The sequence below is a fragment of the Heterocephalus glaber genome, unplaced genomic scaffold (genome assembly GCF_053883595.1).
Source record: "Heterocephalus glaber isolate CG9 unplaced genomic scaffold, H.glaber_assembly_v1.0 deba00001859, whole genome shotgun sequence".
NCBI classification, from domain to species: domain Eukaryota; kingdom Metazoa; phylum Chordata; class Mammalia; order Rodentia; family Bathyergidae; genus Heterocephalus; species Heterocephalus glaber.
Window position 1 is genome coordinate 423,666 of NW_028258500.1, and position 24,074 is coordinate 447,739.

Sequence of the window (24,074 nt, forward strand, 5' to 3'; positions counted from 1 at the left end):
ATATCATATCCAGGGGATTTAGGCTGCATGCTCTGTAACAGAGTCTAATACCTGATGATCTCAGGTAGAGTTGAGTTGCTAATGCTAGTGGTGTGGAATACATGCAAATAGGGATGAAAATTAGCAGAGAGGCTTGACTGTACAGAGATCATAATAAATCTATTGTTTACAGACTCATCAAAACCATACTGGTGAGTGTGTGGTGGGGTTTGGTGGGGCCTGGATAGTTGATCCTGATGAGATGCTTCAAAGCATCATTAAAAATGTCTAGGTCCCTTGAAGCCATACTATTCCAAAGTTTACCAGTATATTTGGGTAGGAAAGGGGTTGAAGAGCTTCACTGTTTATAAAATCAGAAGTGCTGATAAAAGAAGTAAAGCTTTAAAAGGTTCAAGTCCTGCACCTTCTCACGGTCATTATTAACCAGCTCTCTTGAGTACAAATGGGACAAAACATCAGTCTACCTGTGAGTTTAAGCCAGCTGAGTCATATGAGATCACAGGAAATCACTATACACCTGATGCATCCCCCCAAAAGAGACACTACTGGTGAGAATAAAATGACAATTAAGCTGCATGTGATGACAGTTTACTACAATGTAGTTAAAATAGGAATGAATTATACAAAAAAAATAATATCTTAGAAACAGCATGTCTGTGTTCTCTCCAATCTGATGACAAATTGTCCTCATAGAAATTTTTCTCTGGTATAAAAAGATGGGAAACTTCTACTCTGGAACATGGAACAGGTAAATACATTCTCATATTTCTTTTTGTTTTGGAGCATGAATTAATTACAAAGAAATATGTATGTCTTATATTTCACTGCAATTTCAGGACTAGTTTCAATTCTGAAAAAGTGTGGGTGTTCTAAAACTGTATTAGAAAAAAAGAGAAAAGAAAATTGAATAGAGACAAGGATCAGAAAAAAAGATCTGAATATTTACCTGTGATTTACAAGTGAATCAGAAATTTTTCTTTGTTGTAAGGCCTTGCAAAATCATTTTAGAAATATTAACTTTATCTAGAGTACCTGCTAAACATAGAATGCTAGTCTGCATTGCCATATGAGGTATAATGGGCATCTATAGTGGTATAAAGCATTCTACTTCTGTCATACCCAAGAGATGTGACTGGTCACTCAAAAATCTTTTGTTTTATTTTATTTTTACCTACTTTTCCATAGATTCTTCAACAACATGAAATTCCAAAACCAGAAAGTTGTTTCACAGTTTATTCTTGTGAGATTGACAGATGATCTGGAACTGCAGCCCCTCTTCTTCAGCCTGTTCCTGACCATATACATGGTCATGGTCCTGGGAATCCTGCTCATAATCCTGGCCATCAGCTTTGACTCCCACCTCCACACCCCCATGTACTTCTTACCTTCCAACCTGTCCTTCACTAACATCTGTATAAGCACCTCCACAATCCCAAAGATGCTGGCAAACATCCAAGCACAGGATCAGAGCATCATGTATATAGGCTCACTCAGATCACCTTTCCTTTGTCTTCAGGAGGTGCTGAAAGTTGTCTTCTTGAAATGATGGCCTATGAACACTATGTGGCCATTTTTCAGCCCCTAAGGTACAAGGTCATACTGACCCTTGACTTCTATGTCCTTCTTGCTCTTCTCTCCCTGCTCCTTAGCACTCTATATGCATTATCCAGTTTGATGGCACTGTCGCTCTCCTTCTGCACAAACATGGAGATGCCACACTTCTGCTCTGAACTTTCTCAGGTCATCAAGTTCACCTGTTCTGATAACTTTATACATACCATTCTAATATATTCAACATGAAGCATATTTTTGGTATTCCCATTGTTGGAATCATTATCTATTATACTAAAACTGTCATCTCTATTTTGAAAATATCATCAGTAGGTGGAAAGTATGGGGCTTTTCGCATCTGTGTATCTGATCTCTATCTTGTTTCTTTATACTATTGCAAAGGTTTGTTGTGTACTTGAGTTCTGGCATAACTAAGTCTTCCATCAAGAATGCAGTGGATTCAATGATGTACATTGTGATCCCTCCAAATTATGAACTCTATTATATTTTGAGGAGCAAAGAAATGAAGATAGCTCTGAGGCATCTCATTACTGGGAAGCCTCTTATATGCTTGTGTCATTTTCTTTGAGATAGGATTACTAGAATGTGAAGAAGTGACAAGAATACAGGTGAGCCAGAAAACCCAACTCTTATCTCACCAAGGTTTTCCAAAATGACTTCATAATAATATGTCTAGGTAAATTACAACTTGTACTTTTAGCTTCTTTTTGATCCTTTCAATTCTGTGATGTTTGGTAGATGAATTCAATGTCTAAATTGTATTTTGTTGCTGTTATGGCTTAGAAGAAACATGTGAATTGGGACCTCAATTTTAGCAAATATTTAAGATCACCTTCAGGGAAAGGAACGTTGGAGTTGTTGGCTAGAACAAGCTTGGGGACAAGAAAGGATGGATGTGTTAATATCTGGAGAGGAGCTTCTGCATGATTCCACAGATAGAGCCATGTGTATTTCATCCAATAAGAGGGTATTAAAATGCAGTTTCTACATGATTATGTAACTGATGAGAGTTTACTCAGACATTTATACCCTTCTGAACTCATACAAATGTTTTGTATACTCTGACTCATTATTTATTTAGTTCACACAATTAGAGTTGAGGTGTTTTGAGACATTTTAGATTTTCTACTGCAACATAAGCTCAGTTCTCATAGGAATAATAAATTTTTACACTCATATTCTTGGGCTACAGAGTTATTTTATTTTATTAAAAATTAAAATATAGCAAAATAAGAGAATAGCAATAGTTAGTATACTGTATATCATTACATTCAAAGTAGTTACTCAGAATGAAATACATTGACAAAAAAATTCTTACATGAGTGAAGAGTGTCTTAAGTGAGGGCTTCGCTGAGCTGTGCATGAGGTAGCTTCATTTTAGCACTGTTTTCCTCATAGACCCTGGCTGCTATAGTTTGGATCTGAAACATCCCCAAAGGCTCATGTGATAAAAACTTGTTTCCCAGTTTCTGATGCTTGACTTGTCCTGGTATCTGTAACAGACAGAGCCAACTAGGAAGAAGTTAGGTCCTACAGCCATGCCCCAGAAGGAGACAGTGGAAAGCAAAACCATCCCTCCACTCTTCCCAGATCCCATGAGCTGAACAGCATTAGTTCATCACTTTCTCCTTGTCAAAACACTCTGCCACATCACTGCCTCAAATCCAATGGGACCAGCCACCCATGAAGAGCTCAAAGAAAAATAAAGTCTTCTCTCTCTTTAAGTTGATTATCTCAAGTACTTTTTTTAAAAATGCAAAGATGACTACCACACCAGATGGCTGCAGAACATGCCAGCATCATACCAACCAAGATGCACTAAGCAGAAAGCTGTGTACCCTCTGCCTGGTACACTAATAGGAGATCTCTTTATGGATAACCCAGAAGACACCTCTGTATTGAGTTGAATGGTGGGCCTGGCCTTAAAGCGATACTCCTGTATCCTTATTCCTTTTAGTTGTGATTAAGAATATTCATGATAAGAAGGTACATGTTACTGACTTCAAGCTGTACTACAATAGATACAAGTAATACAAGCGATAGTCATTAAAAATGACATGCTTCTAGAGCAAAACATATACATGGACCAAAGGAACAGAAGAGAGGATACAGAAACATCCCCAGACACATTCAGCTATTTTATCTTTGACAAAGAGGCCCAAACAATATATTGGAGGAAAGACTAATCAACAACTGGTTTTGGGAAAATTGGAAAACTCTTTGCAGAAGATTAAAACTGGAACAGTATCTCACCATGTAACAAATTAAAACGAAGATGAATCAAAGATCTAAATATTAAAACAGAAACATTAAACCTAGTGGATGATAAAACTGGTAAAACACTTGAAGCCATAGGTTTACAAAAGGATTTTCTATATAGAACTGCAATTACACAAGAAATAACAGCAAGAATGATACCAGACTAAAAAGCTGTACCAAAAAAAGAAGTAGGGTGAAGAGAAAGCCTACAGAATGGGCATTTTTTTGGCCAGCTGCTCCTCAGACAAAGTACTGAAATCTAGAATATATAAAAATTTCAAAAACATCCATCTAAAGTCAAAGACCCTGTCAAGAACTGGGGAAGTGAAATGAACAGACACTTCATAGGGTAGCATTATAAATGGCCAACAAAGATGTAAAAAATTATTCACCATCCTTGGACATTAGAGAGATACAAATTAAAAAATGCTAAGGTTCTGTCTTAGTTATTTTTTCTCCTTGTTGAGACAAAATACTCCACACTCAAAGTTAAAGGAGGAAAGGTTCATTTAGTTCAAAGTTTATAGAGGTTTCAGTTCATAATTGGCTGACTCCAAGTGAGGGTGGCATGTCACAGGCTTTGGGGGATACATAAATGCAAGTCATGACATTTTTCTCTGGCTCCCTCAAAGACTCATGTATGTACCTTTAAGCAAATGGCCTTTACTCCATCTCTAAATTGTGAAAGTCCTAACAATTTCTGTATTGCTGAAAAGTCTAAGTCCAAAGTCTCTCTGAGATTTAAGGTAAACGTCAAGCCCCTGTGCAAATAAACAGAGAGTTAAACACTGTCGGGAGCAATGCTACATAAATTTAGGGTAAAATCATTTGGTTAGCCTAATTCTCCTGCCTACAGCCTAGCTATGGAATTCTGAGACATAATTCCATTTTGGCCTCCAGTCACAAGTGAGACCGCAATGATCTGGTGATGCTGTAATTCTCCAGGACAGGAAACACCTTGGGAGCTGAAAACATCCTGGGAGGAACAAACATCTACTCAGTTCCTCATTGTTCTTGGATTGTTACATCTTGTTTACGTGGATGTACTGAACTCTCTGCAAGTCATTTGTTGAATTTGTTTCTCCCAATGTATTGAATAAAAGGTACAGTAAGCTAAGGGCTTTTGTCTTTGCCACCCAGAGCAGCACTGATCAGACCCAAAGCTCAGCTTCTTCTCAGTCTCATTTTTCTGCCTTTCTTGTAATTCACCTTCTGCTGCCATGGCTCTCAGGAGACTAGGACTTACTGCAGAGGTTCAAGTAAAGTCCCCTTTCCCTGTTCCCTACAAAACACTTCCAACATATGGTGGCACAGAAATTTCCATTTCACAAGGAACAAATACAGAGATAAAAAAGAAGCAAACCAAAGCAGAACCCAGCAAGGCATATATTAAGTCCTATAGTTCCATATCCACAATCCAGGGCAATAAATGTGAGGATATGAACTCCAAAGGGCTTGTATGGCTCTGGTCCTACAGCACCACCAGTGGTTGTAGCTCCCATAGATTCTCTGCCTTCTCTGTTGGGCCGGCTTTTCTCCCTTCTCATAGTTTTCTTCAGACAATCCACATTCCTGGCTTCTCCAAACTTCTGGGGTCTCCATTGCATCTTTGTTTTAATACTCACAGCTTCACAAAAGGACCTCTCAGGGGCACACTACCTGGTGTCCCCAGCCTTCTGAAATGTGAGTGGAAGCCTTCCTGACCCCACATCTCTTGCATTCTGCATGCACCTAAAGCCAGCACCCTGTGCACGATGTCAAGTTCTACCACCAGCTAGAGCATTACCCAGGCTTTCTTCTCTCTTGCCTGGAGGGATAAAGTGCCTGCATTGCTGAACACTCTGAACAAAATTCAGATGAAAAATCTTCTAGGCACCATCATTCTGAAACATAATACTCTCTGGCTCTTTTATCAAAGGAAAGCCTTTCAAATTTGCAATGCTGAGGCTACATGGTGTGCAGTCTTGCTGGCTCTTGTGATGTCCCCAGGGCATCTTTTCTATTGTCCTGTTTCCTTTCAGCAAGCAATCTCTTCTCTCTTTCATCTTTGCAGGCCACAACTTTACTGGAGCTTCCTTTCTGGCCAATCTCAAAATATTTTAAAGCATTCTACTGGGCTCCTTGCTCTTGGTTGTCATCATAGATCTAGCTGAAAGCCCCCAACAGTAGCCATGCCATGGCCTCAAGATTAGACTGCCTTTAAATTTCTTCTAGGAGATTAATTAGTCCACTGCCTTGTATTTCAGTCTCAAGGAAAGTCTCTGGACAAGAGCAAAATGCAGACAAAATTTCTGTCATGGGATAGTGCACATCATCTGCAGTCCAACAGCCAAAGTAGTCTTTCCCAGCAGAAACCTGCTGAGCCTGGTCTTTACTGGTAGGATTATGATCAGACTTCTTTTCTTTTGAGCTCTGACCAGAATCTCCCATCACATATAGGTTGAGGCATTTCAGGGCTCTTTCTTCAGTGGTCATCTCCAAACCCTTCCAAACTCTTATGAGCCAGTTCCAAAGGCTCGGGAAGCACATGATTAGGTATAGCAATTACCCAACTTCTCTGATACCAAATTCTGTCTTAGTTAATTATTGTCATTGTTGAGCTAAAATACCTGACACTCAAAGTTAAAGGAAGAATCATTTACTTAGGTCACAGTTTGTAGAGGTTTCAGTTCATAGTTGGCCTGTTCCAAGGCAGGGTGACATGGAAGAAGGGCATCACAGAGCAGAAACAGCTCATGGTGGGCAGTAAAGCAGGAAAGTAGTGAAGAGGCAGTGCTGATATCCTATCCATTATATTCTATCCAGGTTATCCACTCTTGTGTGGGGATAGCTCTCATACCCAAAGTGGGGCAGCCATAATCTTAGCATTGCACCATGAATCAATCTCAACTTCACACCCTTGATCCCACCATCACACACTCTAGATCCAGGCACTTCTGAAAACCCCCAGCAATGATGACATGTGGCTTTGGGGGTCATGTAGATAGAAGCTATAGTAGATTCCTTCTCACTCAAGAAAGGCAATCATCAGAAAGTTAAAAAAAAATCAAAGACTTTAATAGGGAGTGGTCGAGGGGATAAAGGGAGGGCAGGGGAATGGGCAAAAATAAGAACCAAGATGTATCATGCAAAGGGACAAATTCCCAATGATGTATGTCGGCATATTGCATAACTAAAATATAACCATCATACTTAAGGAACAAAAAAATCAAATGATGACATGGCTGTGGTGAAAATGGTACCTTTCTACATTATTGGTGGGTATGTAAACTAGTACAACATTTATGGATATCAGTATGGAGATTTCTCAAAGAACTAATATTAGAAACTTCATATGACCCAGTTATACCCCTTGTAGATATCTTCTCTAAAAAGTTTAACACAGTTTACTACAGTAATATATGCATATCAATGTTTACAGTACCACAATTCATAATAGCTAAATCCCAAAAGCAGCCTACATACCCTACAAGAGATGATTGGATAAAGAAAATATGATCTGTCTGTATAATGGAATACTAATTGGCTATAAAGAAAGACAAATTTGAGACATTTGAAGGAAATGGGTGCACCTGAAAAATATAATATTTAATGAAATAAATCAGACACAGAAATTTGAATGCTATATGGTATTTCTTATTTGAGTAAGGTAAAGTACAAACTAAGAGAAACATAATGGGTGAATAGAAGAGACAAAGGGATGGATTTCTTACAGATAGGAAGGGGTCCAGGGGACCCAGCATGAGGGGCAAAGGGTATTGGATGAGAAAATGGGTAATATGAGGATATGCCACGTACCGAATCCTAATAACCTCAATGAATGTGGACATTATATGCAATAAATATGAACTAAGATTAATGATATCAAGAAGAATGAAAAGAGGAGAAAAGGAATTAGAAGAGAAGGGACGGGGAGAAAAGTAGATTAAAATAAAGAAGTTACTTTATGTGCATACACATAATTGCAGGAACAATCCAACAGGAAAAGATGACAATCATAAATATCTATGCACCATATACATAATTGCAAAGTGCTTGTACTGCAAACCTGTACTAATGTTTTCTCATTTTTTCCTCTTCCTTCCTTTTCTCCCTCCCCCCAGTTCCCTTTATCATTTGAAAATTTTCTTCATCTTTCATAATATCTAATATACATTGTGGTCCATATTTATGCTTTCAGTTTTGGAAACAAATCATTTGTAAATAAGAAGGGGAAGAGAGGTAGAAGGGAGGGAAGGGGAACGGGAAGAAAGAGAAATTAAGATATTTCATGTAAAGGAACAAATTCCCAATGGTGAATGTGAATCGTTATGTATATTTAAAATGTACTAATAAATTTAATTTTTAAAATATACTAATAAAATACTAAAATATTTTAAATGGTGAAGTAGATAAAAAAGAGCTAAAATGGAAGGTATGAGTTTATTACCGAATTTCATTAGATTATGGGAGCAAAGTTAGTGTTGGGGATTCAAGCAGAAATGGTAGAGAGACCTGGGTAATGTATAGCTGGCCTCAGGAGTCAAAATTAGTTATCTTGAATAGTTATCTTCTATAGAGTTGGTGTTTAAAGATATGTGCCCCTGGGACCAATATGAGATTAGTGTTTCTGCTTACTTTATGCTTAATGAGGAGCTCTGGTTATTGAATCCTGGGGGATATAAAACACGAGGGAGTCATGCTGTGAAAATCTCATTCAAAAGTCTAGCCCAGACAGGTGGCAACAGCTGTGCTTTCTGCCAGAGATGGATTCTCCTGGTGCAGATCCCACTGAGTCAGTCTGTGAATACACCCTTCCTGAGGACAGATCATTGGGCTTCCACATGCAGGTGATTTAGTGAGCACCTTTGTCACAGAAATCTTCCAGGTAATCCAAACTCTCTTCCTTTATTATCAGAACATGAGTGTAGATATTTTAGAGTAGTTTCATCACCGTGCAGAGATTTTCTGTACTTTTGTGTAAGGGGGTTGTGAGGACTCTGGATAAGGAAGCAGAGATAGAAGCTCCGCAAGCAGCCCTGTAGTCCTCATGTTTCCTGCTAATAAGAACAGGAGAAATTGCATAAATCACAGCACTCACAACACGAAAATCCATCACCCTCCTACAGTTAACCAATGTCGTTACTGTGCTGAATTTATTCAGGTCTTTCTATATGAAGTAATAAAATGAGACATGTCCCCAATTCACCACCTTGGTGAACCAATTCATTCTTCATTTGCAAAGGCAGAGCATCTTGGTGATATCCCTCATGCGTGGTTCCTAATTTTACATGTAGTCATCAGTAAGAGGCAGTACCCATTTTACCAAAAAGTTAAAGAAAGTAGAGGTAAATTGGGCCTTAAAATATAAGGGAAAAATCTGATAATTAACATCAAATAAGCAGGACTACATATGACAACATTTAATTAGGAAAATAAAAAAAGTTAAGCACATCAATTGTGAATGGTACACATGTACAATATGATTCCATTATATGAACATTTAAAAGTACAATACCACGAAGATGTTGTTTAGAAGAAAAATACTACAAAAATGAAAATGCAGAGAGAAAGATAGCTGTAAATTTATTATGATGGTTCTCCTGCAGAAGTAAACAGAAATTAAATTTGTAAAAGAATATTTACTGAGGGGCTTTAAATAATCTATTATTTCTCTCAATAAAATACCTAAAGAAAAAAGGTGAAATATGTGATAGTGTTGATGTTTGCTAAGAGGTGCCAGGAATACAAAAATCTCTGCAATTTCTGTCATGGATGGATAATCCATATGGAAAATTTACTCACATACACAGCTTTGATTAAATTTAATTTTTTTCTCATGTAGCATTTTCCAATATTTCCTGAGTTATTCATTACCTTTGTTAATCATATGTCTCATTCTTTTATTATTTAATTCATTTAAATTTCTACATGTTTTAGTATATGTAGGAGCACTGTGAATATTGGAATCATTGATATTAGTTTCCTTACTCTTCTTCTTAATGAAAAATCCCAAAGGTAGTTTGAGCATATACATCCTTCACTGGCATTAACATTGTTCACGATGAAGATTTCCTGCCTCCTTCTTCTCTCTTCTCTACTACTCTAAGTGATCATTTGTTTTTTGATAGGTAAAAAGCGCCATCCACTCTTCCTCATGACATACACATGTCCACATGTACACATATACATAAAAGATTGAAAAACTCTATTGAAGGCCAGTCCTACAGGCTGTTTTTATTGATTTCTCACATCCTTGAAATGAGGATTTTAAGCAACCCTGTGATTTAGAGGTACAATTGCAGAATAAAAATTATGTGTTTAACATATATACAGTGCATGTTGAAGAAGCACACATTGTTAAAATATCACCATGCTGGAGCTAAGAGTAAGAACACACCCAATAAGTAGTTTCCATTACACAAATGCAATATTCAGTTGAAGATTTTATTCATCCTAAAAGTAACTGCTAGATGATGAATTAATTTCAGAGCCTGTGAGTCTCATTTTACACCAAATGATCATCGCTGATGTAGTTGCTTCTGTCTTCACCAGGAAATACAAAGCAATGCTCACAATAGGCACTCTTATTAGGATGTCTGAATATTTGTCTCTGTGTTATTTACTAAGTCTCTGTCTTCTAGAATGCAAGAAAGTGTTTCTATTTTTGTCTTTTTTTGTAGAGCCTTTGAATTTCACTCTTTTTATCATTTAGCTATTACTTTGTTTGCATTTTAATCTTATACAAGTATACATTTCTGGACTCATTATTGAAATAATTTCCCATAGGATGGGGACAAAATGTTGTCAACATGGTGACCCAGCTTCTTCTAGAATTAATATCTAAGCGAGATCACTTGTGTTTCCAAGAGAGGCTCTAGGAGCTTCAACTCTAAAAGCCAAGTTTTCTAATAATTTCTCATGTGGATCTCAATGGCTGTCTTCGACATGCAGCAATTCACTTAATGCATAGTTGATGGAACACCTTAAAAGCAAGGGAAAATTTAGGGACTTATTTCATAAAGAAATTATTTCAACTGTACATGAAATTAACAAGCACTACACGAACATACAGACCCTAGCTCTCTACTAGCAGGAATTAGTCAAAAGACTCAACTGAGCACTCTGGACAACTAGAGCTTTCCCCAAGTGTTTTCAAAACTGTGTGTACATTTTCAAGGACATGTCTTCATGGGTCCATGGGGCTAAACCATAAATTGTCTAATCTGTACATTGACATGCCACTCAGGTGACAGTGAGTTTAACCCAAATTAAAAACCATTGATTAAGAACAGTCTCAACCTTGGCTCATGGGCAGGTCCAGGCCCTGTTAGGAATTGACTCATGAAGGTAGAGATCAAATCATCTGCTGTATTTATAGCCAAGCATCATCCTCTATGTCACCACCTGAGCTTTGCCTCCTGTGAGATCAGCAGTGGTAAATTCTCATAGGAGCAAAAACTCACACTGCGAACTGTGCATACTAGAACCTAGGTGTGTGTGTGTGAGAGGACCTAGGTGTGTGCGTGCAAGGAACTAGGAATGTGTGAGTGTGAGGATCTACATGTGTGTTCCTTAAGAGAATCTAATGCCTCATGATTTGAGGTAGAGTTTAGGTGGTAAGGCTAATGCTGGAAAATTGATGCAAATAGGGATTAAAATTAGCAGATATAAGCTTTGACCTCACATAGAGCATGATAGATCAATTGCTTACATGCTCATATCGAAACCTATAAGTAAGCAGTGGCTGACAGTTAAGCTGCACGTGGTGGCACATTTTATGTCAGAATTCAACCCTTATTTTAGTCAGCATGAGGCCTGCCAATGATTTTATTTTCCTTACTCTGAATTATGGTGAATTGTAAAATGATATGATTATATATTCCAAAGTAATAATAATTTAAAAGGTACAGTAAATATAATGGGTTGAACCATGCCAAGCTACCCACCTACCAGTCTAAGAAGAAATTGTCTTCCATGAAACTTATCCTTGGTGTCAAAAAAGATTGAAAAGTGCTGCACTGGAAGATAGATTTGACAAGTTCATTGTCATATTTCTTTTTGTTTTAAGGCAGGATCTCTTTACAAAGAACAATCCATGTATTATACTTTATCACAATTCCAATACTTGCCAAAATTCTGAAAATTTATGGGTGTTTAATAAAGGAAATGGAAATTAGATGAAAGAGAAGTGGAGCGAGAATGGGATCAGGGAATGAGCTGAAAATTCACATGGATTTACAATGTAACTCGAAACGATATTGTTTTAAGACATTGTTTAAAAAGCTATAGAAATATTCAATTCCCTCATAATACATCCTCAACATATAATTCAAATCCTCATTCCCAAATCATGTATAACACACATCCAGGGTAATACTTAGAATTTTTCATTATATCATGCACAAAACATACTGGAGCTTATAAACAAAATACTTTTTAAATTTTATTTTCTCCTCATCCTTTCCACAGTTTCACCAAAAATACGAAATGCAAAAACCAAACAGCAGTCTCAGGATTTCTTCTCCTGGGACTGACAGATGATCCAGAGCTGCAGCCTGTCATCCTTAGCCTGTTCCTGGCCCTGTATCTGGTCACCATCCTTGGAAACCTAGTCATCATCCTGGCCTTCAGCTCTGACTCCCACCTCCATACACCCATGTACTTCTTCCTCTCCAGCCTGTCCTTCAATGACATCTGTATAGGCACCACCACCATACCAAAGATGCTGGTGAACATCTAATCACAGGATCAGAGCATCACCTACACAGGGTGCATTTCTCAGATCACTTTTGCCCTGGCTTTTGCTGGTTTAGAAAGTTGTCTTCCTTCAGTGATGGCCTATGACCACTATGTGGCCATTTGTCAGCCCCTAAAGTACCAAGTCATCCTGACCCCTGACTTCTGTGTTCTTCTGGTTCTACTCTCCTTGCTCCTTGGCACTGGACATACCCTGCTCCACAGTCTGATGGTGCTGCAGCTGTCCTTCTGCACAAATGTGGAAATCCCTCACTTCCTCTGTGACCTTGCTCAGATATTCAAGCTTGCTTGCTCTGATACTTTTATAAATACCCTTTTGATATATTCAGCAGGAAACATATTTTTTGGTGTTCCTGTTGCTGGAATTATTTTCTCTTACATTAAAATTGTCTCCTCTGTTTTCAGAATGTCCTCAGTGGGAGGAAGGTATAAGGCTTTTTCCACCTGTGGTCTCACCTCTCTGTCCTTTCCTTATTCTATGGACCAGCTTTTGGTGTGTACTTCAGTCCTGCCATTACTGACACTTCCACTATGAATGCAGTGGTTACGGTGATGTACATTGTGATCCCTCAAATGATGAACCCCTTTATCTACAGTTTGAGGAACAGAGAAATTAAGATAGCTCTGAGGCATCTCATTACTCAGAAACCTTTTATGTTCATGTGTCATTCACTTTGAGTTTGGGTTTTTAGAATGTGATAAAGGGACAAGAATGCTGGTGAGACCCAAAACCTGACATTTATGTCACCAAGGCCTTTCAAGACAACTGTGTAATATGATGCCTAAGCATGGGCCAGGGATTTAGCTCAGTGGTTTTGTCACCTGCTGTGCAAGTGCAAGGACCTGAGTTCCATCCCTGGTACAGAAAAAAAAAATGATGCCTAAGTGCATTTAAACTTGTACTTTAAGTTTCTTTAGTTTCATTCAATTCTGTGATATTTGGCATATTATTTCCATATCTAAACTCTATTGTGTTGCTCTAACTGCTTGGAAATAAACATGAATTAAGGTTTCAAGTTCCATAATTATTTTTATATTTCTTTCAGAAAATGCAGTGCTGGAGTACTAGATGGAACATGGATAAGTATGAGTCTTTGTTGATGTCTAGAGATGACCTTCTGCATGATTTTGCATGATTCCAAAGTTGGAGTCATACTTTGTGAGTTTTAACCCAAATCAAGCTAATGATCTGAACTTCCATACATATTTAAGTAATTACTGAGATTTTCCGAGTAACTGGACCCTTCTGAGGTCATAGTAATTTCTCCCTGGTTCAGCTTCATTATTCATTGAATTCCCACATTTATATTATGTGAATGCTTTGAAGTGCTTTTGAGATATTGGAGATTTTGAACTTCATTGGAAAGAATGCCTCCAGTTCTCATAAGAAAAATAAATCTTTATGCTAATATGCTTGAATAACAAAGAGAGTTACTGTACATTACTATGAATTCACAAGGGTGTGCAGGGTAGGGTTTCATTGAGCCCTGCATGAATTGGCCTCTTCTTCATGCTATTTTCCTCACAGCCACCAGTTCCTGAACAGTAGTTTGGATCTGAAATATTCTCAAAGGCCCATGTGTTAAAAGCTTTTTCCCCAGTTTCTGAATCTTGACTGATCCTGGCATCTGTAACAGGTGGAGCCAACTAGAAGGAAGTTAGGTACTACAGCCATGCCTCAGAAGGAGATACTGTAAACAGAACCATCCCTCCTCTCTTTCCAGATGCCATGATCTGAACAGCATTAGTCTGCCACTTGCTCCTTGTCAAAATACACTCCCACATCCTGCCTGAAACGCAATGAGACCAGGCACCCACCAAAAGCTCAAACCAAAATAAAGTTTTCTCTAAGTTGATTATCTCAAGTACATTTTAAAGTAGTGCAAAGGTGACTATCACACCAGGTGGTTGCAGGACATACCAGCATCATACCCACCAAGATGCCCTAAACAGAAAGCTGCATGCCCTCTGCCTGATCCACTAATAGGCGATCTCTCCATGGATAACCCAGAAGACACCTCTGTCTTGAGTTGAATGCTGGGCCTGAGAATGATACATCCCCATCCCTATACCTCTCACTTGTGATTATGCATCTTCATGAAAACAGGATACATGCTACTCATATCGACAAAGGATTATTTTTGTAGTGAACAGTCTTTCATTTTTTACTTTTTCCCCTGGTAAAGGGGATTGAATTCAGGATCTTGTGCTTTCGAGGCAGGTGCAAAACAAATTAGCTACATCCCCAGTCCATGAGTGATGTTCTTATGATAAATTACCTGTGTCAGTACTAAACATAATTCCATACATTATTGTAAGATAAACAGAAGTAGAGGCTAAAATTGGATTAGTGCAACAAATTTTGATTGCAATATTACATGTTTTTCAAAAAAAACTCATTGTGTTGTACTGCAAAACATCCTAATGCCAATACATGTGTCCATATAAGTTTTTACATTAAGGTTTTTAACATTCATAAATATTCACAGGAATGAAAATACACTTGAAACCGTATTCACAAGAAAAGAATTCCTGAATAGGACCCAAGAAGTAAAATAAATAATACCAAGAATCAATAAGCAAGATGTGATCAAATTAAAAAGTTTCTGCACAGCAAAAGAAATAGTTAATACAGTGAAAAGACAGAACAATGAATGTAAGAACAAACTTTGCTTGCCATATTTCTTTTTTTAAAAAAATTATTTTATAGGTACATTTTAAGTACACAATACAATGACATTCATCATTGGAAGTTTGCTCGTTTACATTATCTCTCCTGGTACTTATTTTTTCCCCATTCACCTGCCCTCCCTTCAACCCCTCCATTCCTACTTATTTACAAAGACTTTGTTTCCATTTTTTCATTTTCTCATATTAATTCCATTCCCTTCTTTCCTTTCCCCTGCCCCTCCCACTTCCTCTTCCCCTTTGCCCATTTTCTTACTATTTAACTTTATCTACTATACCTTTTAATGCTTATTTACACTTTCAGATTCTCACAGTAGAGAAACTGTTTGGTATTTACACATGTGTGTCCTATTTATTTCACTTAAGAATATCACCTCAATTTGCATCCATTTAGGTGTAAATGTCTCCAATTTCTTGTTTTTTTGTGTGGCTGAGTAGTACTCCATTTTATAAAAAACAAAAAAATAAAACAACATTTTTTTGATCCAGTCTCCAGTTGATGAGCATTTGGGCTACTTCCAAGCTTTAGTTATTATGAACTGTGCTTCTATGAATATGGGTGCACATATATCACTGTGGTATGATTCTTTTCATTCTTTTCAGAAGATACCCAGCAGGGGAATAGCTGGGTCAAATGGGACTTCCAGTCATAGTTCTTTGAGGTATCTCCATACTGATTTCCACAGTGGTTGAACCAGTCTACACTCTCACAAGCAGTGGAGCATTGTTACTCTTTGCCCACAGCCATGTCAGCATTTGTTATTGGTTGATTTCATGACAGCAGGTATTCTTTCTGGGGTGAGGTGGAATTTCAGCATTGTTTTCACTTGCATCTATCGAATGACCAGTGATGTTGAACGTTTTTTCATATGTTTATTTGTTATTTCTACTTCTTTGTCTGAGAAATGTCTGTTCATTTCAGATGTCCATTTTTGGATTAGTTCTTTAAGTTTGGGAGAGCTGATGTTTTGAAGTTCTTTATATATTCTAGATAGTAGACCTTATTCTGAGGGACACTTGGTGTAAATTTTTTCCCAAATTATGTGTTGTCTCTTCACACTGTTGGCGGTTACTCTTGCTGTGCAGAAACTTTTTAATAAGAAGAGATCCCACTTGCTGATTGTTTGTGCTAGTTCATGGGCAACTGAGGTTTTATACATAAAATCTTTACCTACACCAACATATTCAAGAGTTTTACCTACCCTCTGATCCCACCGGTTCAGCATTTCTGTTTTGATATTTAGATCTTTAATCCAATTTGATTTTAGTTTAGTGAATGGTAAGAAATATGGGTCTAGTTTTAATCTTTGGCAAGTTTGCCAAATTTCCCAGCTCCAAATATTAAAGTGAATATCTTTCCTCCAGTGAGGGTATTTGGCTCCTTTGTCAAAGATGAGGTGTCTGAGTGTGTCTGGAAATGTTTCTGCATCTCCTAATCTGTTCCACTGGTCCTCAGGTCTATTTCTTTGCCAATAACATGGTGTTATTTATCACAGTAGTCTTGTAGTATATTTTCTAGTTGGTGGTTTCAGTACCCCCTGCAATGTCTCTGTTACCTAGAATTGCTTTTGCTACTATGGGTTTCTTCTTGTACCAAATAAATTTTTGGATTGTTTTCTACAGGTCCATTATGTATGTTGCTGGGACTTCAATTGGATTGCATTGAATCTATGCAGCAGTTTTGGAAGTATGGCCATTTTCACTATGTTGATCCTTCCTAACTAGGAGCAGGGGATTTCTTTCCATTTTGTGATATCATCTTCAGTCTCTCTTTTCAGAGTAATATAGTTTTCAGAAAAGAGTCTGATTTTTTTTGTTAGGTTTATTCCTAGGTATTTCAGTTTTTTGGATGCTATTATGAAGGGAATTATTTGCCTTATTTCTGGCTCAGTGAATCTGTTTTTCATGTACAGAAAAGCTATTGATATTTCCATGTTGACCTTATATTCAGCTAGTTTACAGAATTTGGTTATTAAGTCTAGAAGACTTTTGGTGGAGTTCATGTGGTCCTCTATATAGAGTATCATGTCATCTGCAAATAAAGACAATTTCACTTCTTCATTTTCTATCTTTATTCTTTGATTTGTTTCTCTTGTCTAATTGCCTTGCCTAATATTTCTAAAACTATATTAAACAGGAGTGGTGATAGTGGACATCCTTGTCTCGTTCCTAATTTTAGTGTGAAAGATTTCAGTTTTTGGCCATTTAGTATGATATTAGCTGTTGGTTTTTCATAGATGGCTTTCATCAGATTGAGGTAGACACCGTTTATTCCTATTTCTTGTAGGGTTTTTATCATAAATGCCTGTTGGATTTTTGTCAAATGCTTTTTCTGCATCTATTCAGATGAGCATATGTTTTTGTTCCTGGCTCTATTGATATAGTGTATTGGATTTATTGATTTGTGCATGTTGAACTATCCCTGCACCCCTGGGATGAATCCCACTTGGTCAGAGTGTATGATATTCTTGAAGATCTTATGCATACCTCTGCCAATATCTTATTAAGGATTTTTGCATCTATGTTCATTAGTGAGATTGGCCTATATTTCTCTTTTTCAGTTGGATCTTTCTCTGATTTGGAGACCAAGGTAATGCTTGCTTCCACGAATGAATTCAGGAATATTGCATCCCTTTCAATTTCATTCAAGAGTTTAAGCAGTAGCGACAGTAGTTCCCCTTTAAATATCTTGAACAATTCAACAGTGAAGCCATTAGGACTAGGATTTTCTTGGTTGGTAAGTTTTTAATTACATTTTCAATTTCATTGATTGATATTGGGTTGTGTAGAAATTATAGGTCTTCTTAATTCAACTTTGGTAATTCATATTTAACTGGGAATTTGTGCATTCCTTCTGTGTATTCCATCTTATTGAAGTATAGGTTCTCAAATAGGTATTGATGATCCTCTGGATTTCTGCTGTGTCCATTATAATTTTAGCAATTTCATTCCTAATTGGATGGATTTGGGCCTTTTCTTTCCTTTATCTGATAGGGTTGGTTAAGGGTTTGTGAATTTTGTTTCTTCTTTTGAAGGACAAACTTTGACTTCATTGATTTTTTGTATTGTTCTCTTAGTATCCATTGCATTCCTTTCCACTCTGATCTTTATAATTTCCTCCCTTGTATGAGCTTTGGATTTGTCCTGCTCTTCTTTTTCCAGAAGCTTACGGTTCAGCATCAGACATTTTAATTGGGCTTGCTCTGTTTTCCTAATGTGAGTATTTACAGCTATGAATTTCTCTCATAAGCCTCTTTTCATTGTGTCCCAGAGATTCTGATATGTTGTATTTTCATTGTCATTTAATTCAAGGGACTGTCTGATTTCTTCTTTAATTTCATCTGTGGCCCATTGGTTATTTCAAAATGTGTTGTTCAATTTCCATGTGTTTATGGAATTTTTGCAATTTCTTTTGTTATTAATCTCCAATTTCATTATACTATAGTCTCATAATATACCGGGGATAGCTTCCATTCCTTTGCAGTTACTTAAATATTTTCTATGAGTGAGTATGTTTTCTATTTTACAGAATGAATGACCCATGTGCACCTGAAAAGAATGTGTATTCTGATTTTTTGGCTGAAACACTCTGTAAACATCTGTTAAGTTCATTTGTTCAAAAGTTTGATTGAGTTCTAGTAGTTCATTGATTATGTTTTGTCTAGTTGATCTATCTGTGACAGTGGGGTATTGTGGTCACCCACTATCATTGTATTAGTGCTTATATGATTTTTCATGGGCATTAGTATTTGTTTTACATAGTTAGACACACTAGTGTTTGGTGCATAGATATTTATGATTGTCATCTCTTCCTCTTGGATTGTTCTGTTTTCAAGGGTGTAGTGTTCTTTTTTGTCTCTCTTAATCAGTGCTGGTTTGAAATCCACTTGATTTGGAAAGAGAATTGCTAGTCCCAATTGGGGGCGGGGGGGGGTTCTTGTTGCATGGAGTATTGTTTTCCACCCTTAAACTTTCAGTTTATGAGTTTCTTTTCAAATTAAGTCTGTTTCTTGTATGCAGCATATTGTTGGATCTTGTTTCTTTACCCATTCTGTCAGTCTATTTCTTTTGATTGGTGAAATGAGACCATCAACATTGATGGTCATAACTCATATGTATTGACATAATTGTCATGACTTTTTCTTTTTGTTTGATTCTCCCACGTTGCATTTACTTTCTCATTGTGACTGATGGATTCATTCTGGTGGGCTTCCTGGGGTTGTGATCATTATTGTCTTTTCCTAGGATATTATCTATAATTTTGGGGGGCTGCTGGTTTGGTATTCATGAAGTTCCTCATGTTCTTTGTCGTGAAAATATCTTATTTCACCATTGATTTTGAAAGATAGTTTTGTAGGGTACATCAATCTGGGTTGGAAGCTGTTTCCCTTTGGGACTTGCAATATGTCACTCCAAGCTCTTCTTCCTTGAGGGCTTGCTTTGAGAAGCCTCCTGTGATTCTGATGGGCTTTGCTTTGTATATGATTTATTTCTTTTCTCTAACTCATTGTAGAACTTTGTTCTGTTGGGTTTCTGGAATCTTAATAATTGTATGCCTATGTGTAGATTTTTTTGTCAAGGCTAGTTGGTGTCATATATGCCACAATTATCTGTGTGTCAAGTTCTTTTCCCCTGATTGGGAAGTTTGCTTCCATTACTTCTGTCAACAGTTTTTTTCTTTTTTATGTCATCTTCATTCTCTCCTGTTTTATCATTGACTCCAATCTGTCTTATGGTATTCTGCTTTGCATCATGCACTAGCTGCTGGATTGATTTCTCATGGTCCCTTACAATTTTGAAGCAATTTTTTCTTTTCCTAGTCACTAATTGCAGTCTTATCTTCTATATCTGAAATTCTGTCCTCACACTGGCTCATTCTGCTGCTTAGATATTCAATGGACTTTTTAATCTCCTGGAAATCTGTTTGCCTCTGTTTTGTGGATTCCATTTGTTTCCTATGTTGGGATTCCATCATGTTCCTTAGCTCCTCTTTTTTTATCTGTGTTATCTCTAGATTTATTACTCGTGTCTTGCACTATGGGCACAATCTCTGCTATTATGTGAGCAACTCTTTCTGATTTCATTTTTTGAGATCCTCTTTTGTTGCTAGTTCACAGAGTCCATGTTGTTGAGTATCAGAGTGTTCCATCTTGTTGTCCTTTGTGGTTGCTGTAGGTGTTCTGGAAGTCTGGTTTTGAGGATATTTTATGTGTCTTCCCATTTGACAGTGGGGGTGGGGTTTAGGGGAGTGCTGCTGGTGCCTATGGGGCTCACCTCCTCTTTGCTGGCAATGGTGGTACATTGGCCTGGAAGCCTCCTACTCTGCACTGAGAGTGGTGTCACATTGACCCAGAGGCCTCCTCCCCTGCACTGAAAGCTGTGGCCTATTGGCCCCTGGTTGCTATATTTCTGATAAAGAATTAATATCTATAAAATGTAAAACACTCAAAAAGCTGTTTTCCCAAAAAACATATAATCCACTTTAAAAAGACACAGCTCCAAAGAACTTCAATTTGAAAGGGATCCATCATGACAGACTAGTGGCAAAAGTCAATGAGGGGAGCTCAGGGAAGACCTAGCAGAATATTCAAGTACTCATAAGTGGGGGAGGTAAACATACCCAAACATGAGGAATCAACCTGAAGGAAAAATCCACATGATCAAATCCAACATCAACAGGTTAGAAAGGGAAGCAGGGATCCTTCTAAGTCACAGAACCCCATGGACCCCCAGTCTCATTACCATATCACCTAGAGAGTGTTTCCCACATCCTGGGGGAAAGGGCAGAAGCCAGAGTCCTGGGATAGACTCCCACCTTACTCTCCTCCTACTTGGGAAGTGGTAACACTGAGAGGGAGAGATTCACAGTTTAGGGCATCAAAGAAAATAAAACTAGAGTATCACTCAGAGGCTACAGACTGAATGACACCTTCAGGCTCCTGGAGAAGTGTAGAAGAAGTACATATGATTAACCAGGGGCCCAGAGCTGGTATCAGGAGAACTGTGTCTCTGGGAGATGCAGATTACATTAGTGAAGCACAGGTTAGAAAAGGAGTTCCAGCATAGGCAAAACCCCACCACTCCCAGACACTTAGGATTTCGGTGTCCATGTAATATACTAACCACTCTCCATTATTTAGGGCAGGCACAAAAGATTCTCCCATGTCTGGCCAAGGGTTGTTGAGCACCAGGAGCCCTCAGTGTCACAGAGCTGGTGGATGTGGAGCTGCACAGTGTAACTGGGTAAACATGGAGGAGAAGGGAGTTACAACATTGCAGGGGTTAACCAGGCACTCCCTTACTATTTTAAAAACCAGAGCGTTTATTTCCCTGTAATACTCTGCCAACTGGCCACCTTTTGGACCAGCACTCCACCACAGAGCTCATGGATGGAAAAGTGACAACACTGTGAGTGGTGGAGGAGACTCAGGCTGAGAAAGAGAGTTTTGACTTAGCCAGAGGAAAAGATAGTGTGCACTCAGGCATAGCCCTATAGAAAAAGAACTTGGGGCTGAAAGGATTCATAGTATTTATGGAACACTACAGGATGAAATTGTTAAATCAAGTTTCAGTGTACATGAATAATATATGGTTGGCTCTGAAGATGCTGATAAAATTGGTAGAAGTTATTTTTTTTTGCAGCACAGACTGGGTTTGATCTTATTGTGCTGAGCAGTTTAAAGAGTTATATAAATATAAAATTACAATCAAATGCAAGGTAACATCATTGAAATGTGTACACTAACTAAAAAACCCTCCACATTAATTGTTTAATTTTTCCACAATGTTTGATATTTCAACCCTCAGTGCATGCCCACAAAATACACACACTTGAAACATGAGAAAACAGTGTTTATATGTTTACACTCACATAAGTAGGATATATTTTCATACTGAAAATTTAATCAATCTTCTTGATGAGTTGAAATACATAGGGATGCTTTCATTTATAAGTAAAGTATAATGCTGGAATTTGTTGGAAATTTCCCATGCTTTGTGTATGCAAGTCTTGTGAAATAAATGTAAAAAGAGCCGGGGATTCAGCTCAGTGGTTTCACCACCTGCTGTGCAAGCGCAAGGACCCGAGTTCGATCCCCGGCACCAAAACCCCCCCCAGAAAACCCCAAATAAATGTAAAGAGAAATACTGGAGATAAACAAATATTATAAACCTGGTCTTGGGAGTCAGAAAAATGAGCCATCATCACTTCATGACTTGTACTTCCTGGTTGCTAAGGGTAGGTGCTCCTGGGAGCAGAATGATAGAAAAATTGGTGGTCTAATGAGGAGATATTGAGATCCGAAAGATTTAAATACTGTAGAATTCTGTGTACAACAATGTGTCTCAATAGCCCTGCCCTGTCAAATAAAATAAAACACCTTTGCTCAGAAATGATTCTTCTTGAAGTGGAGCCTCTTAATATATTTCATCTGTATGCACTATCTGAGGACAGAACTTCCACATTCAATATCCAGGTGATTTGTGAACATTATTTTTCTTGAAGTCAACAAGGTAGTACAGTTCCCAGAGCTAATGATTTAAAAATGAGGGCAGTTGTACTGAGATTCCACCTTACCCAAGAAAGAATGGCTGCTATCAAGAAATCAACCAATAACAAATATTGCTGGGGCTGTGGTGAGAAAGAAACCCTTCTCCACTGTTGTTGGGATTGCAGACTGGTGCAACCACCTTGGAAATCAATATGAAGATACCTCAAACAACTAGGATTGGAATTCCCATTTGACCCAGATATTCCTCTACTAGCTATCTTCCCAAAAGAATTAAAAGTATCATACCACAGTGACATATATGCACCCATGTTTATACCAGCACAGTTTGTAATAATTAAACTTGGAAACAGCCCAAATTTCCATCAACGGGAGGCTGGATAAAGAAGATGTTCTTTTTGAATAAAATGGAGTACTATTCAGCCATGAAGAACAAGAAGCTAGAGACATTTATAGCTAAATAGGTGAACATTGAGGCCATCCTTGTAAGTGAAATAAGTGGAACACACATGTGTAAAAAACAAATAGTTTATCTGGTGTGAATAACTAAACATGTAAATAAGATTCAAATGGTATAATTGATAATGTGAAAGAAAGGACTAAAGGAGTAGGGGAAGTGGGAAGGATAGGGGAAAGGAAAGAAAAGAAGGGAAAAGAAAAAATATGAGAAAAGGAAAAAATGGAAACAAAGTCTTTGTAAATAAGGAAGATTGTAAGGGTGAAGGGAGGGCATGGAAATGGGAAAAATTAAGAACTGAGATGCACCATATAAAGGTACAAGGTTCCAATGAAGAATGTAAATGTATTTTATACCTAAAATCTACCAATAAACTTAATGAAAATTAAATAAGGTGGGCAGTTTTGTTGATAGAATTTCATCCCAGAAAATAGTCATGAGAAGACAAGCATAAGATGATGAGAGAAATAACACACATGCCTCTACTGGCAATTCTAATATCTTTTGGCAACATTCAGGAATGTTCTCAGTCTTCTGATCTCATACACTCTGCAGTGAGAGGGCCTATTTCTTTCTGAGCAGAAATGTGGATTGTTTCCAATATGATGGCACTACTAAATCATTATTACATTTAATTTAATTGTTTTTTGATGTTGTTAATTTTTTTTAGGGTGTTAGTTGCTAGGCCTGCCATATAAAAGACTATAGTTGATGTAGCTTAACAACAGAAATTCGCTATCTCACAGTTCTGAAAGCTACAATTCCAAAGATCATGGTTACCAAATATGGCTGCTGCTGGTCATGCATATTGTCTCCATTTACCTGTAATGTCCAGCAGATTCATCACCAAC

At 37.6% G+C, this 24,074-nt stretch overlaps 2 pseudogenes; both read left to right on the top strand.

The window, feature by feature from the left end:
• Positions 1–241: 241 nt before the first annotated feature.
• Positions 242–423, top strand: LOC106008662 (ATP synthase subunit ATP5MPL, mitochondrial pseudogene; annotated as a pseudogene).
• A 1,122-nt stretch (positions 424–1,545) lies between these two features.
• LOC147820558 (olfactory receptor 7G1-like) lies at positions 1,546–13,248 on the top strand (annotated as a pseudogene).
• The last annotated feature ends 10,826 nt before the right edge of the window (positions 13,249–24,074 follow it).